The 18,279-nt window shown below is 34.3% G+C and overlaps 1 protein-coding gene and 1 non-coding gene across 4 annotated transcripts in view; one reads left to right on the top strand and one right to left on the bottom strand.

Annotated features, from left to right (window-relative positions):
- LRP1B (LDL receptor related protein 1B) overlaps nucleotides 1-18,279 on the bottom strand; it is a 2,222,640-nt gene that overhangs the window by 504,126 nt on the left and 1,700,235 nt on the right. The gene's annotated exons all lie outside the window — the stretch shown is intronic.
- LOC140509452 (U6 spliceosomal RNA) lies at nucleotides 5,305-5,411 on the top strand. The gene has a single exon (XR_011968765.1). It is a non-coding gene; the product is annotated as a U6 spliceosomal RNA (small nuclear RNA).

The raw sequence follows: 18,279 nt of genomic DNA, 5'->3' as shown, positions 1-18,279 counted from the left end.
AGAAAGTCAAAGGACCTAAGTTCATACCCAGGACTGCTGCTTATTACCTGTGTGACCACGAGCAAGTCCTCTCTCCCCTCACCTTAGTTTTCTCAATTGTAAAATGAGAACAGAACCTAAGTTTACAGATTGTTTTCCTATTCATGAGTCTGATATTCCATGTCTCACAAATTTTCTTGTAATATCATGACATCTAAGTCACGTATATATTTTAATCTTATGTTGGTAAATGATATAAGATATTGGTCTATGCCCAGTTTCAGCCTGACTGCTTTCCAGTTTTCTCAACAATTTTTACCAAATAAGGAAGTCTTAAACAAAAACTTAAGTCTTTATACTTGTCAAATACAAGGTTATTGTATTTATTTGCTGCTGTAAATTGTAATATCTCCTCTGTTCCACTGATCTACCTTTCTATTTCTTAGTGAGTACCAGATAGTTTTGATAATTACAGCTTTATACTATGGTTTAAGATCTGGCCCTGCTAAACATCCTTCCTTTACTTTTTTTTCATTAATTTCTTTCATATTCTTGAATTTTTGTTCTTTCAAATAAATTTTGTCATTATTGTTTCTAATTCAGTAAAAAATTTGTAATAAGAAATATCATTATTATTAATAATCAATGATTTGATGAGATCCATAGTTCCTCCTTTTTCTAATGTCCTCATTTCAAAATTCAGAGGCTGAAGGTTGAATTAACTTTCTCCTTAATCATGGTCAGACTTCACCCAATCTTACAATTTAACAATCTAAGGTGGGGAAATACTTTGGGCTCTTGGGAGGGGATAAATTCTTTAAGTAGATTGCCAAAGGCTGGGCACTTGAGAAGTTAGAGATAAAATCAAAGTTACATTTCCCCCAGCCTCTCACACTAATATTCATTCTCTCACATTACTGTCAGAGTTGATTGCCACCTCTGGAAATTCACTCTTCCAAGGGTACACAACCATGACTCATCTTCAGTCTGAGAGAGATGGCCAAATGAGCTTTCCTTTCATTAACAAAATGCTGGCATCATTAATAAATGATTAATTACTCAAAAACCATGTCTCAATTTTTTTAAACATCACAATAATTTAATTGAGATGGCATTGAACATATTTAGATAAAAATCATCATTTTTATTATATTGGTCCTATCTACCCATAAACAATTAATATTTCTCCAGTTATTTAAATCTGATATTATTTGTATAATTTTTTAATATATAATTTTGTTCATATACATCTTGGGTTTGTTTTGGTAGGTGTAATCCCAGGCATTTTATACTGTCTTGAATTATTTTAAATGGGGTACATTTTGCTGTCTCTTCTTGCAGGGTTTTGTTTGTGATATATAGGAATGCTGATGATTTATGTGGATTTACTTCATATCCTGCTTTTTTGCTAAAGTTATTATTTTTTTCAACTAAAGCTAAATCTTTGGGATTTTCCAAATATATCACTATATTGTTACAAAAAGAGATAGTTATAATACCTCATTCCCTATTCTGATTTCTTCTATTTCTTTTTCTTTTCTTATTGCTATTGCTAGGAATTCCAACAATATTAAATAATATTAGTGACAGTGGGCATCCTTGTTTCATACCTGATCTTACTGGGAAGGCACCTAGCTTATCCCTATTACAAGTAATTTTTGCTAAAGGCTTTAGTTAAATAACTTTTTTTTTATCAATCTAAGAAAAAATATATTAATGGCTATAATTTGAAGTATTTTTAATAAAAATGAGTGGTGTACTTTATCAAAAACTTTTTTCTGCATTTATTGGTATAATATGATTTTTGTTACTTTTAACAAACCATCTCTGCATTCTTGTTATAAATTCAGTTGGTCATTATTTATAATCATTGTAATGCATTGCAATATTTTAGCTAGTAGTTCATTTAGGATTTTTGTGTCCATATTCATTAAGCAAATTGATCTGTAATTTTCTTTCTCTGTTTTTATTCTTCCTAGTTTAGTTATCAACGTCATACTTTGTTTCATAAAAGGAATTTTGTAGGGTCCCTTCTTTGTTTTTTATTCCAAATAATTTATTTAATATTAGAATTAGTTGATCCTTAAATGCTTGATAAAATTCACTTGTGAATCTGTCTGCTCTGTTGTTTCTTTTCTCAGGAAGCTCATTTATAGTCTGTTCAATTATTTTTTCTAAAATAGGTTGATTTAGATACTCTATTTCTCTTTTTGTTAGTGTAGGCGATTTACATTTTTTTTGTAAATAGTCTTCCATTTCACTTAAATTGCAAAATCTGTTGGCATATAATTGGGCAAAATAACTCCTTATAATTGCCTTATTTTCTTCTTCATTGGTGATGTATTCACCTTTGTTCACTTTTAATACTAGTGATTTTCTTCTCTTTTTTTGAGTCAAATTAACCAATGGTTTATCTATTGTATTGGTTTTTCATAAAACCAACTCTGTTTTATTTATTAATTCAATTTTTTTACATTCAATTTTATTAATCTCGACTTTAATTTTTAGGATTTCCAGTTTAGTGTTTAGTTGAGGATTCTAGTTTGTTCTTTTTCTAGTTAGAACTAAATGACTTCTGAGATTAGCCCATTCAGCTCTGGACTTATCTTACAAGAAAGAACATGATAAACATGTTAAGATATATGTATATATATATATATATATATACATATATATATATATATATGTATATATATATATATATATATATATACACATATCATTTGGAACTATAGGGGTCATTTATTAATGACAGAAAAAATAGGAGACATGCCTTTAGGTGAGCAAAGAGCATGGATGCTTGCCTTCCATTGTTAGGACGCAATGTGGACATAGACAATTAAAAAGGAAATATATAATAGGGAATTTCCAGGTAAAGCGTACTTATTACTGGGGGAACTGAATAAGCTTCCTCAAGGAAGTAGCCTGAGATTGGAAGGAAATTTCAGATTTTATGAGGTGAGAGTGAAGTGGTAGTACATTCTAAACATGGCAGATAGCCAGTGTGACAGCACTGAGATAGCGAATGGAACAGCAAGCTGGGTGAATGGTAAGGAAGGTAGTTTGGCTGGAACAGAGAATATATAAAGGGGAAAGTGAAACCAGTGTGTGGCTGGAGCAGGAGGAGGAAGTACTTTTCAAATCAAATCCAGGAATTTGTATTTTTATCCTAGAAAAAAAGAGGGAACCACTGGAGTTCCCTAAGCAGATAGCTATTTGTAGGACAGATTGGAGTGAGGAGAGGCTAGAAGCAGTGAGACCAGTTCTGAGGCAAAGATCAAGGGAGAAGTCTGAGTCAAGGCGGGTATATGAGCAGATAGAAGGGAATGGATGAAAAATGCATTTAGGAGATCGAATTTATAAGACTTGGCAGTTGAACTAAAGATTTTTAGAGTGGTGAGGTTCTTTAATAATGGAAAGAAATAAAAATGAAAAATTGTGACAAAAGCTAAAGACAATAAAGAGAATTTTTTAAAGCCTATATTGCAGGTAAGAAGATGATTAATGAAGGTCTAAGATGTTTAGTTAGCAATATTATAATGAATGAAGGAAAGGAATTATTAAATACATGGAGAATAATGTTGAGAATAGAAAGGAGAAACAAAGAAGGGAAATGGAGAATGAAAATAGAAGATGAGCAGAGAGCTCCTAAGCTTCTTCAATGAATTCATATATTTGGCCTATTTAAATACATTCCAGGACCCTGAATGAAGTAAGAAATATAATTAATAAATAATTACTAGTCATCATTTGAATTGTGGTGAGTGGTGGAGTTAACATGAGACAGGAGACAGGCAAATGTCATCGCCATTTTCAAAAAAGAGGAAGAAGGTAGATATGTCAAACTGGTGGTTATTGAGTTCGATGCCACTTTCTGGAGAGAGGACTCAGGATATCAATCAGGGCTTTATTATTCATCCTGTTTTGTTTAATATTTTTATTGGTTAATTAAATAAGGGAATAAATAGTATATATGGTAGGAAAAATGTCTTAGTCTCTGCCCCATTCAAGTTAGACTTATTTTTCCTAAAAGAAAAAGTATTGAAACATTTTTCTAGATTTGGCTCAGGGGAACAAAGGATCAGAGGGTTGATATCACTTCCTCATTGACTCCAAAGCTAACATAACTTTCTCCTGAGTATAAAGGGTCCAGAAGAATCTGGAAAGGGGATGGTAGGAGGACGGTAGGGTTCTTAGATTCTTCATTTGTGGATAGCAATAGGAGTTTGGTTCAGCTGACTCTACTCAAGAGGTTCTCAATGCCTATTTTTGTTCAATGGCTTTATCCTGCCATAATTAAGTAAATCTAATTTTATTAATTATTAAATTATCTATGATTTTAAATTTTTTAATTCACTTTATTCTAATACTAAATTTAAATTGTCAGAAACTTGCTTGAGTGAGACCCAGATCAGAATAACATTTCTATCAAATTTGCAGATGACACAAAGTGAAAAGAGAGTTAATACATAGAATGACAAAATCAAAATCCAACAGAGTCCTGACAGCCCATAAAAGAGGGATGGAATTAACTAGATAAAATTTAACTGATAAATAATGATGTCCTTCACTTGGATTTCTAAAGGTAAACTTATGTAAGTACAAACTAACAAAGACTAAAAATGTGATGATTCTACTGTACTGTAATTTGAATGTCCTCAATAGGTGCCAGAAGAACTAATACCATTACAAGCTATATTAATAAAATTGTAGCATGCTGAGTAAGAGAGTTGATAGTCCCACTACTATGCTCAGCTCAGATCCCATTTGGGGCATGATGTTCAGTTCTAGACTACACATTTTAAATGGATATTGAAAAGGGGAGCACATGGAAAGCAGGATGATCAGAAATGAGAAAATACAAACAGTGCCCTATAAACATCATGTGAAGAAACTGGAGATATTTAGCTTGGAAACGAGACAATAGGGTTGAGGGAGAGATTATATGATAATGTGCTTTAAATGTCTGATCATTTATCATTTGAAAAGGGGATTAGATTTGCTCTGCTCATCTTCAGAGGTCAGAGCTAAAAGGAAAGGGTACAACTGAAAGGTTGCACATTATTGGCTCAGCATTAAGAAAACTTCCTAAAAATCAGAACTATTCAATAATGAAATATGTTGGCTTGGACAACAAGAGTTTCTTACTGCTAGAGGCTAGATAGTTAATTGTCAGGAATGGTGTAGACAGGATTATCTGTTTGGGTACAGGTTAGACTAGATGACCACTGAGATCCCTTACAACTGAAAATCTGTGCTTCTAGGATTTATAGAATCCAGATGAAAAAGATAGCATTTGAACTGGAACTTAAAAGTACAGGTATAGTGCTTGCTTCGGCAGCACATATACTAAAATTGGAACGATACAGAGAAGATTAGCATGGCCCCTGCGCAAGGATGACACGCAAATTCGTGAAGCATTCCATATTTTTTTAGTTGCTCATGGGTAGGCCGTGCTAATATAATAAAAATGACAACTCTACCCAAATTAATATACTTATTTAGTGCCATACCAATTAAACTATCAGACAATTACTTTCTAGAGCTGGATAAAATAATATCAAAATTCATTTGGAAAAACAAAAGGTCCAGAATATCAAAGGGACTAATGAAAAGAAATGCTTGGGAAGGTGGCCTAGCGCTACCAGACTTCAAACTGTACTATAAAGCAGCAATTATCAAAACCACTTGGTATTGGCTAAGAAACAGAGAGGTAGACAAGTGGAATAGACTTGGCACTCAAGATGAAGTAGGCAAGGAATATAGCAACCTTCTGTTTGATAAACCCAAGGACCCCAGCTTCTGGGATAAGAACTCATTGTTTGACAAAAATTGCTGGGAAAATCTAGCTGGATTCTTCAATCTTTGTAAAAATCAACAGCTTATGGAATCTGTTCATATGAACAAAATCTTTTATTTTATTTTGTTTTCACTTTTTCTATTACTTACAAATTTTCCATTACTTACAAATAGAGCATGGAAAGTCAGTCTTATCATTAATGTTATCATTCACTAAAGAAAAGAAGGCTGTGGGATAGGGGTAGAGACTATATTGGTGATTTCATTTCTATTAGCAATAGTGAGCCTGCTGAAGAAATTGTGTCTACTAATATAGACAGTGGCATGCCCTCTACAATTTATAGTTTTACAGTTAAGTCATGTGCCCAGGCCAAACAGTCAGTACATGTCAGAACTGAGACTTGAATTCAGAGCTTTCTGATTTTGAAGCCAGGTTTCCATCTACTATGTCATGTACTTCTTGAATCACTGCCGTGACTCAAATTAGAAATAGCTTTTAATTACATGCAAGCCTATTCTACTCACATAGTTTCCCCCATTTCTACTGAGAGATGGAGGAAAATGTATTGTATTTTGATGGTAAAAGAAGGAATTTGAGTTAGACATAAGGAAACCATTTAAATTTACTGTTTTGAGACAAGATTTTGCTACTGAAAGCAAATTAGAGGGACTTTGTTCAGTAATGATTGTTGAAAACAGTAACATAGATATAACCAGCCTGATATTAAAATGATAGGCTGACATGTCAACTATTGCTAATATATCAGAATCTTGTAATCTTCCTAGAATTAAAATTACAATAATTTTTTTTTATTCTATAAACTCATTGTCTTTCTTGTTTCCTCAAGCTATTAATCCCTTCCTTTCTAAGGCAACTGTAGCAGTAAGCACCCTGACACACATCCAGGATGACCTGCTGGCACAGCTTCTTAGATCTGCTTTTCTAAGAAAAGCAACTTAAAAGGGGGTCAACAATCTACTTTAATTACATTCACCAACAGAGCAAATACAAGCCGAAAAATAAAGACCAACAGACAAGGCTTCTAACTGCCTGACCATAAGCAATACATACATCATGGATCAAAAGAGAGATCCAATTGTCTGAAGATTACTTACATATGTGGTTACCAGAAACAGAAGAACAAGCATGTGGGTTTTCAAAGTGGGGCTCCTTAACAGCTACCCAGAGTCTCATTTGACACATGAACCTTCTTCCAAACAGTAAGCCCCCAAAAGAAAACCTCACCTAAGAGTATCTATACACTTTTCAGAGCTTGAGGGCATCACTACCCTTGTGACCTAGTGCCTCATTAGCAATTAACAAAAGGTGTGCGCCTTCCTATAAAACAAGCCTCCCCTAATCAAGTTTCCCTTAATGGGCTCCACTTGAGGCCTATTAATGGGCTGGGAAGATCTTTAACTCCTACAGTAAACTTCCATCTACTCTATTAATTTGCTACTTGCTAATTTATTTATACGTTGTCTTCCTATTGGAATGTAAACTCCTTCAGGGCATGAGACTGTTTTTTGCTGTTTTTACTTATATAACCTAAGCAATTAGCACAGAGTCTGGAACATAGAAATGTTTAAGAAATATATTTTGATTGACTGATTAATAGCAATTGTGCTTGGATATATGAGTCAGGTCCTTTAAAAATTAGGAAGCTATCCCTTCTTCTAAATCCTACTATCTTCTCTAGTTAAAGATGCAATGGGATTTTTAGCCTAGACCTTCACATCTACAATGATCTTAGTAGATCTACTGCAAAGCAGTATAAATTCAGGACAAAAATATGCAAAAGAATTTGATGTTTAATGTTGTTTTCCTTACTGCCATGACTTTCTGAATATGATACACAAGTCGATAGAAACAGTGATATTCCAAAGAGTGCTCTGGCACCCACAGGTTAAAATTTTACTTAGCAAAAAAAAAGTCATAAGAATTACCATTTTTTCCTCTCATATTCTAAAATACAAGCAAGAGAAACATTCAATTGTGATTTAATTATAATAAAATCTGGGGGGAGAGGGAAGAGGGAGAAATGCCTTACAACAATACTTCAAGAAACAAATATTAGATTAGAAGAAAATAACTGCCAAATCTTAGAATCTGTGATAGAGAAGAAAGCTCTCTCTATATAGTCTGAAATGCACCATGCATCACTCTGTCTTCTATATCACACATTTGCTTAGTCTATACCTTTTGTTAGAATGAGTTCTTGCCTTACTTCCATCACTTAGAATGACTAATTTTCTTCAAAACTTAAAAAGGGTAGAGTCATGATGGTAGAGAAGCACTTAGCTGAGTTCTACCAAATTTTCCTACAAACAACTCTAAAATAACACTTCTGGAATACCAGAACGAACAAAAGGTAAGGTGAAACAATTTTTCAACCCAAAATAATTTAGGAGTTTTGAAAGGTTTGTCTACTGGGGTGATGGTCAGGCCTGAAGGTAACCCATATTGTGGCACCAGTAATAAAGTCTTAGAGGCAGCTGCATTGGTGGCAGCAGCAGCTTAGGAAACTCTCAGCCCATGGACACCAGAACTAGCTCTGAAAACAGCAACACGAAATACCTGAAGCTTGGGACAGTGTTTCCTCCTCCCTGGGAACAGAGCTCAACTTTAACACAAAAAATAGTCTCAAAAAGTCTCAAAGAGAAAATAACAACAACCAAAAAAGAACTTTACCACAAACTAATTTCATAACAGGGTAGATTAAGATACAAACCCAGAAGACAATGGTGGAAAGTAACTACAAGCAAAGCCTCAAAGAAAAATGTAAATTGAATATAAACCAAACAATATTTCTTAGAAGAGCTTAAAAAGAATTTAAAAAATTAAATAAGTGGGGAGTATGGGGATAGATAAATCACTGGTTAATTTAATTAAATAAAAGAAAAAAGAAAATCAAATTACTAGTATCAGAAATGAAAAGGGTGACTTCTCTGCCAATAAAGATAAATTAAAACAATTATTAGGAATTATTTTGCCCAATTATATGCTGATAAATCTGACAATCTAAATGAAATGAATGTTTACAAAAATATAAATTGCCCATATTAACAGAAGAAAAAATAGTATATTTAAAAAAACCTCTATCTTAGAAAAAGAAATTGAACAAGCCATCAATGAACTCCCTAAGGAAAAAAAAAATATCAGCACAACCAGATGGATTCACTAATAAATTCTACCAATCACTTAAAAAACAATTAATTCCAATAATATATAAAATTTTTGGGAAAATAGACAAAGAAGGAGTCCAAGCAAGTTCCCTTTACAATACACATGTGGTACTGATACCTAAATCATGAAGAGCAAAAACAGAGAAAGAAAACTATAGACCAACTTCCCTAATGGATATTAATGTAAAAATTTTAAATAAAATACTACTAGAGTGATTGTGTCAATATATTTTAGATCATACACTATAACCAGGTCAGATTTGGACCACGAATCCTGGATTGGTTCAATATTGGGAAAATATCATCATAATTGACCATATCAATAACAAAACCAACAGAAAACATTATAATATCATTAGATGCAGAAAAAGCTTTTGATAAAACACAATACTTATTCCTATAAAAAAAACATTAAAAAGTATAGGAACAGACGGAGCTTCCCTTAAAATGATAAGTATTATCGATCTAAAAACATTAACAAGCAATATCTATAATGAGGATAAGCTAGAAGCCTTTCCAATAAGATCAGGGATGAAGCAAGGATGACCATTATCAACACTATTATTCAATTTCATTCTAGAATTGCTAGCTATAACAATAAAACAAGACAAAGAAATTGAAGAAATTGGGATAGTCAATGAGGAAACAAAATTTTCACTCTTTGCAGATGATATGATTGTATAACATGGAGAATCAACTAAGGAACTAGTTGAAATAATTAACAACTCCAACAAAATTGCAGGACATAAAGTAAACCCACAAAAATCATCAGCATTTCTTCATATTATCAACAAAATCCATCAGGAAGAGATAGAAAGAGAAATTTCATTTAGAATAAATGAAGAAAACATAAAATGCCTGGGAGTCTCTTGATCCAGAAAAACCCAGGAATTATATGAACACAATTACAAAATACTTTTCCCACTAAATTGACTGATCTGAACAAATGGAAAAAATATATTAATTGTTTATGAGTAGGCCAAGATAGTATAATAAAAATGACAATTCTATTTGTCAATTTACTTATTCAGAGCTATACAAATCAAATTATCAAAAAAAAAAAATTAAGAGCTATAAAAAAATAACAAAATTCATCTGGAAGAACAGAAGGTTGAGAACAGCAAAGGAATCAATGAAAAAGAAATGCAAAGGAAGGTGGTCTAGAAGTACCAGATTTCAAATTGTATTACAAAGAAGTAATCATCAAAATAATCTGATGTTGGCTAAAAAACAGAGTGGCAGATCTGGAGAACAGATTAGATGCACAATACATAGTAAAAAATGAGAGTAATCTATGGTTTGACAAACCCAAACATCCAAGTTTTGGGGACAAGAAATCTCTATTTAACAAAGAGTGCTAGGAAAAAATGGATAGCACTTTTGCAGAAAATTGTATAGAGCACCATCTTATGCCATATACTTGAGTCAAAATGGGTCCATGATTTAGACATAAGCATAGTAGGGCAGCATGGACTCTTTTACCTCTCAGATTTGTGGATCGGGAAAGAATTATGACCAAAGAAAAGAAAGAGAGCATTACGCGTTGTAAAATGGATTGTCTTGATTATATGGCATTAAAACAAAAAAGATTTTGAAGAAAAAACTAATACAGATGAGATTCTAAGAGAAGCAGGAAACTGGGGGAAGAATTACAAATGTCTCTAATATAGGTCTCATTTTTCAAATGTTGAGAGAACTGAGACAAATTTATAAGAATACAAGTCATTCCCCAATTGATAAATGGTCAAAGGATATGAATAGGCAGTTTTCAGAAGAATTCAAAACTATTTATAGTCATATGAAAAAATGCTCTAAATCAGGGCTTCTTAAACTTTTCCCACTGTAAACCCCCTTCAGTGCTTCTTAAACTGTGGGTCACAATTGGGTTGCAACCCACAAAATGCTCTAAAACAGTACTGATTAAGAGAAATGCAAATTAAAACAACTCTGATGTACCATTTCACATCTATCAGAAAAGGAAAATGAGTAATGTTGAAGGGCATATAGAAAAATAGGGATACTAAATGAATTTTTGTTGGAAAAATCAACTGTTCTGGAGAGCAATTTTAAACTATGCCCAAAGGACTATAAAACTGTGATATCCTTTGACACAGCAATACTGCTACTAAGCCTATAGCTCAAAGACATTTAAAAAAATTGTAAAAGGGCCTATATATACAAGAATATTTATAGCAGCTTTTTTTTTTTTTTTTTGGTGGTGGCAAAGAATTAGAAATTGAAGGGATGTTCAATTGGGGAATGACTGAACAAGTTGTGGAATATCTTTGTGATGAAATATTATTGTGTTATAAGAAATGATGAGTAGGATTCTTTCAGAGAAAACATGGACAGTCTTACATGTACAGATGCAAAATCAAATGAGAAGACCCAGGAGAACATTGTATACAGTAATAACAATATTGTACAATGATCAACTGTGAATAAAAATTCTCAGAAACATAATGATGTGAGATAATCCCAAAAGACTTCTGATGAAAACTTCTCTCTACCTCCACAGAAAGAAGAATGAAGTATATTTATTTTACTTTCTTTATTTTTCTTATTTTTTTGCAGCATGGCTAATATGGAAATATATCTTGCATGATTTCATACGTTTATAATGGGCATCATATTGTTTACCTTCTCAAAGGAGGGCAGGAGCTAGAGGAAAAGAGAGAATTATGGACTAAACATAAAAAATTAATGTTAAAGAAGTAATTTCCTTGAAAGTTCAACTATCGCTCTACCCTCTAAGGTATAAGTCCTTTTCTATTCTCCAACGCTAATGTACTTCCCAATAAAAATTATCTTGTCTTTATTTAGTACATAATTATGTTTTAATTACTTCTGTATATAGTTTTTTTTCATATAAATTAAATTCCTTGAAGGCCAAGGGCCATTTAACTTTTGTCTTTGTTTCCTAGGGTCTTGGCACAATGCCTAGTGCATTGTAGTTGTTAAGTAAATGTTTATTGTTCAATAAATGGCATCGCTAGCTGTCCAACAGACATTTCAAAAAGAAAGCCTAGATTGCTTGTGGATGATAATATACATTTCCATATAATGAATATGTACAAAATAGATAATTACTTCACTTTTTCCAATATCCTTTATTATTTGTAAGTTGCTAAGTGAAGATTTGGGCATTTGATTGGAGAACTTGAATAAATAACACAGACATAATAGAAAAAAAGTACAGGTTCCACCTTTTCAGGATAAATGTCAAGAATGCTAAATGTCTTGCCTATTTCATCAACAAGAAACTTCTCTCCAAGTGGGGAAAGATACCTTTTCATTATGAATTTAGATGATTTTTTTCACTACCCACAGCTGAAGTGATACATGGGATTTGTCAGGTCTACTTCACTTATGGCCATATGTTTACAGGGAATCACTAATCATAAGAGAAGAAATATGATTCTTACTATAACTAGGTTTACTTAAGAGGTCTGAAAACTATTGCAAAGGATTTTTGTTGTTAAAAAAAAGTTATTCTTCATATTGAGAAGTCTGAGAACAAAAACTCCTAGTGATTCACGAGGACAAAGAATATCATCTGAAGAAACTGAACAAAATACTGAAACTTATAAACATTAACCAACAGCCTAAGTAATACATGTATTTTCATCACCACTCCCAGATGAAGATAGGCATTCTAGAAGAGAAAGGCAGATTGGTTAAGTGAACATCTGGTTTAGAAGCTATCTTGGAATGAGATTCAGATTTCTGGATCATTGAAGGAAGTACAGGAATTTGGGGCTCCTGGAAAGAAATGAATTGAATCCAATCAGGACAGTGAAAATATTTTCTTGGATGGAGTCCTGAGTCACTGATTAGCAGACCTATGAATGTGTATACATCCATCCATCACACATATACATGTATACAACCTGGTTTGGCCCATCTGCTGAACCAGGCTGAGGGTAACCAAGGGATCTCAAACCCATTGGTGAGTTAGGGGTATGTTTACCCTAAGCATGTGAAGTCATCCCCTGGTGGAACGGGCAGATGATAACAGTTTGTTCCAATGGCCGTGAAGGCAAGCAATGTGGAGTGCTTACAGCTTGGTTACACACTGAAGACTTCAAGGTCATCCACTGCATCCTGGGCCATCGCCAGTTGTCTTGACTCTGTCCTGCCACTGGACTGTGATGACTCTGGAGGAGAGAGTGAGGCTGACCACTTCATGCAACTCTGCCTCATTTAAATCCAATTTACCCACGAATCAAAAGACATCACCAACCAACATGCATACATATATTAATATTACATATACACACAAATATATGTATAATGTGTACTAAATTCTATCTGTCATTTAGCTAATTCACCAAGCAGGTAGAGATACCACAGAGAGTAAAAAAAACAAAAAACAAACAAACAAAAAAAACCAGTTACAACATAAGAGTACTAAGGGAATCTGCTAAATACAAACAAAAGAGTTAAAGATCTCTTTGTAGCTGAAGAAGATTACACATAAAGAAGATACACTCATTTAAGAAAATTCAGCAAACAGAGAGGAGAAGCATAATGGCAAACATTCAGATGAAGGTCAAAACTGACAGGAAAATAGCCACAGTATCGTCATGGGAATATGTGACAGACCAAATGAACAAAACAATCAGTGAGTTCAGGGAACATATTACAAATATGGCTCACAGGCTTCATGCAGTTGTGATGAAAGACATCAGTTACCTAGGTATTCATTAGAAACACTCACACTCTCTCCCACCCCCATCTCTCTCTGTCTCTCTCTCTGCCCCTCTCTCTCAAGCTAAGAAGCTGATAAATTCTAGATTTTTCCCAAATTATCATTTAATTCTTCAAAAAGTGGAGGAAGATTAAGAGGGAATTATTCTTTGGTACTTAATTTTGTTAAACAAGGATGATACTGAAAGTAGAAATTATTGGAACCTTAGAGGAAAATAACTGTCTCATCTTAGAATTTGTGATAGAGGAGAAAATAAAGCTCTGTCTAATCTGGTATGCATCAACTATATTGTGAGAAAATAATCTTCAAATGGTTCAGGGAATAGACTGGAATTATGTCCTTGCTCAGACTTCTATATGAGAAGTAGGCACAAGAGGGATGAAAAGCTCCAAAAAATGAAAGTCTGGAGATGCTACCAAAATCAGTTTAACAGGGAAGAAAAGGGAGAGCTGTCTAAAGGACCAAATGTAGAAATCCAGTCACAGAAGTCATATTTAAAATGTATTTATAGAAAATGTGAGCAAGAGCAAGTAACAGAGTGACCTGATCCTATAAGAAGAGTATCAGAAGTGGAAAAACCAAATATAAGCTTATACTGGTCACAAATATGATGGAATATCCACATATACACATGTGTATGCAAGTATATTTCTTTTTTTAAGTTATGTTAGGGGCAGAACAGGATCAAAAAAGAGATGGAGTGGAAACATACAATGGAAAAATAGGTAGCAATTGAGAACTAAAGGAAAAACTGCTCTTAATTTTATTTTGCTTTCACTGGTTATATTTTAACTGTAAAAATAGTTAAGAGGGAATTGAAAGCTAAGATAACTGAGGAAATAGTAAGTAACTCTTGGCTGCTTCCAAATCTCAAACTTAACATGTCCTAAACAGATCTCATTGTCTTTCCCTCAAAACACTTTCCTTTCCAAAATTCCCTATTATTAATAAGGAAAATTAATTTTAATACTGTATCAATTGATTATTAATATTAACTTATTTCATTTCTGTTCAAAAAGCCATTCCTTACATTAGCTTAAAGAGAAACCCTACACAGCATATTTTAGCAGAGGAATGTAATTTATTCCCAGTCCACAATACATGAAGCAGAACAAAGACCCTTACCTTTTGTCTCTGTGAACAAAAAGTTAGCTGGAACTAGATACTCCCCCTAGGATATGTTTTCTTGTCCTTGCTATCACCTCATGAAGATTTTTTTTTTAGGGGGATGGGGGACTCAGGGTAACGAAGGGATTGATCTCTTTGAAAAAGGAAAATAGGCCAGTGAAAACCTGATTGAGATAGCTTATGTTTTTCTAGCCAGAGTTTGCTAGGGGAAGCTGGGTTTCATTAACATTTCATTTCTTAAGTGCTACAGCAGGCAGGTCAATCACATTTGAAAGTCATTTTCCCAAGTTGTAATGAAGTGATAGGGATCCACCCACTTGTGAAGTAGTCCTTCCATGCCAGTAAAGGAAGAGGAACTGTCAATTCTGACACACCTCATCATTACAATGTCCAACAATCAAGATTGCTATGGGAGTTCCCTAGGATATGATCTCAGGCTGATCAGAAGGAAGATATATCTGGGGGGTTATGGTTTTTAAAGTACTTTCCTATATATTACATTATTCATTCATCACAATAACTCTTTGAGGTAAGCAGACTAGATATTATTATCCTATTTTACAGATGAAAAAATTGAGACTCAGTAAGATTGTTTAAAAGATGTATACTTCAGCTAGGAATTAAAATTTATCACCTCTGAGATTCTTTTCTCAACTCTCAGATTCTATAATTCTCTGTGAGTCACACAGCTTACAAGTGGCAAAATCAAATCAGGTTTACTGACTTCTAAGCTAAGGGTCCTTCCATTATGCCACCATTCCTTCCTCTGGGTGAAAATGAATATTTCCTCTCTTATCACTCAGTCAGTTTCAGCTAGCAACAATAAAATTATGAATACTGAAGTGTTTATGTCATGTCAATATTTATTGGCTTATATCTTGCTATATCATTTTTCTCCACATATAAAAATGCCTTCTGGGAAGTAAACACATAAGACAGAAAAAAAAAAACAATGTAAATCAAAGGGAAATACGTACAATACAACTTTTCAAATAATAGTTATAACTAGTTCTATATTTAAAATCTACATGAAACACATGGCTCAAAAATATTAAATTAAATCTTTTTAAATTTTCGTTCATGTACTTTGAGCAAATCTTGATTGTAAGACATAAGGTCTAAATAGGCTTATTTGCTTCACTCTGTTTTGTAAATGGAATATCTAAGCCAGAAACTCATAGTAAACATGCAATATACATTTGAATATGTATATATACATACATGCATAACATGCATACATGCATACATATGTTGCCCTGGTTGCCAAGACCCAGGAAAGTTCAGAAGAATTTCCTCTGAGATTAGACTATGGAGGACTCTCGCAGGATGACAGAAGATTCTTACTGGATGCTTCATAGGTGCTCTAAGCATTATCTGAATTCCATACCCTCTGAGTTCAGGTTTGCAGTTAGGATGAAATGAAACACCCTAACATAGCAAGAATATATGATGAGGATACAGTGGCACTTTTAAGTTTTTTTCCCATGTGCTTTCCTCTTCATCTGGAAATGCATCTCATCAGACTTGCATTATCTTAGGTATCTACCAACTCTGAGAGTCTCAGCCTATGCTGAGGGAGCTGAGGCTAAAGGAAATTGTATCAGGAAAACACTGGTCCTACTGTAACAGGTATTCATGATTGAAGGACTGGATTTGGGACTATCAGGGGAGATAGAAAGGCAAGAGTGGGACATTAGTGGATAAGTATGAAGACTAGAAAGCAAGGCAGTAAGAGATTAGAGTTAAGTTCAAATACACACACACACACACACACACAACTACATCCGTATCTATAGTTTCTAATGTGCATGCATCTTTTTTCTAAATTTTAACAGATTGAGTTGGTCCAAAGTATATTTAGTCAATTACAGTCAATAAGTGTATATTAAGTGCCAGCTATGAACTAGGTACTGTGATAAGTGCTGGGAATACAAATATGAAAAAAGACAGTCTCTGGTTTCAAGGAGCTGTGTTTGTCCTTCACTCTCAAAGAGAACCATGACATCAAAATGATGATATGACCTGCAGCAGACTAATTTGAGGGAGGGAGGGCTGTGCAAGGTCACCAACCTCACTTTCTTCTCCAGAGCCATCTGGGTCCAGTGGCCTGACATTCATCAGGATGGCTGGAGATGGCCCAGGTTGCAATGGGAGACCCTGGCCCTTTCAGGCTAAGGTCTTATCACATTTTCTCCTTGAATGAGATACACCCATTCAATGAATAGGCTTCTTTAAGTAGTTGCTCAAGGGATGGCCCCGTTAATCTCAATGAGTTTACAGACTAGTGGAGGAAGAAAATATGCAAAAAGAAACTGAAAAGCAGGAGTATTGGGAAATATTTAACTGAGGTATAGTGGAGAAGTCAGAGAAATATGAAAACAATATACTCAGATGAGAAAAGAGCAAGTGATCTGAGAGGATGCTCTCCTTACATGGAGATCTGAAGCTCTCAGCCCCATCCTCCAATAAGAGATGACAAGGGAGAGTACCAGTCCTGATGGGATTTTGCAGGATGGTGAGGTTTTCCCAATAATGAGCTTACTGAGGCACTGTAGTGAAGTGAGAGATATCCCAGAACACTGTGACCTGGTGAGAAATGAGGAATTTTCATCCCATTCCCCTAGATCCAAATAGAATCAGAACTCAAAGTAGTCCCCTAGTCTAAAAATCTCTGACTTGAGGGCAATAGATAGGTTCAAAAAACCTATCTGCATGGTGTCACTAGCCTTGGCAAAGTGAAACCTCAAAAAAGCTAGGAGGAGTCTAGGACTTTTCAATCAGCTTATGCTGACTCTAAAGCCCTGACTGATCTCAGACTCAACAATGCATCAAGCTTGACTTGGCTGTGAAGATACCTAAAAGCTGCACATATACATAAGCTCCCCCTTGGTTGTTTTCACAAAAAGATCAGTCATCTTTCCAAGCACACAAACATAAGACAAAAGGATAATGCCCTGCGGGGAGAGTATATCATCATCACCATCCTGCTCCACAAAGTCCAAGACTCCACCTGGTTCCACCCTTCACCCTCAATCACTCAACAAAATCAGGGTTAGTCTCACTGATCAAAGGGTAAAATCATTATGCTGTTTGCTTTCTGTCAGGCAGAAGCTCTGGGGAACCTAGTCCACAGACTCCAGCTTCTCCCTTCTCTGCTTTCTCAGCGGCATTACTTTCCCTGCTGTGCTAACAATCTGGAAGGGATGGTAGAGATCATTAAGCCCAACTCTAATTTTACAGATGAGAACACTGAGGCTGAGGAAGGTTAAGTGACTTGCCCCAAATCACACAGCAAGTTAGTGACAGAGTTGGATTTAGAAAACGTGTCCCCTGATTCCTAGTGCAATGTGCATTCTTTTGTACCATTTTGCCTTTAAGATACAGTTACAGTTAAATATATACACATACATATGTATATATTATAAACACACAAAAGCACATAGAACTAATTCTTTAAATCATTGATTTTTTTTCTT

The sequence above is a fragment of the Notamacropus eugenii genome, chromosome 5 (genome assembly GCF_028372415.1).
Source record: "Notamacropus eugenii isolate mMacEug1 chromosome 5, mMacEug1.pri_v2, whole genome shotgun sequence".
Taxonomy (NCBI): Eukaryota; Metazoa; Chordata; class Mammalia; order Diprotodontia; family Macropodidae; genus Notamacropus; species Notamacropus eugenii.
The sequence above is the reverse complement of the archived record's forward strand: the minus strand, read 5'-3'. Positions and strand labels throughout refer to the sequence as shown.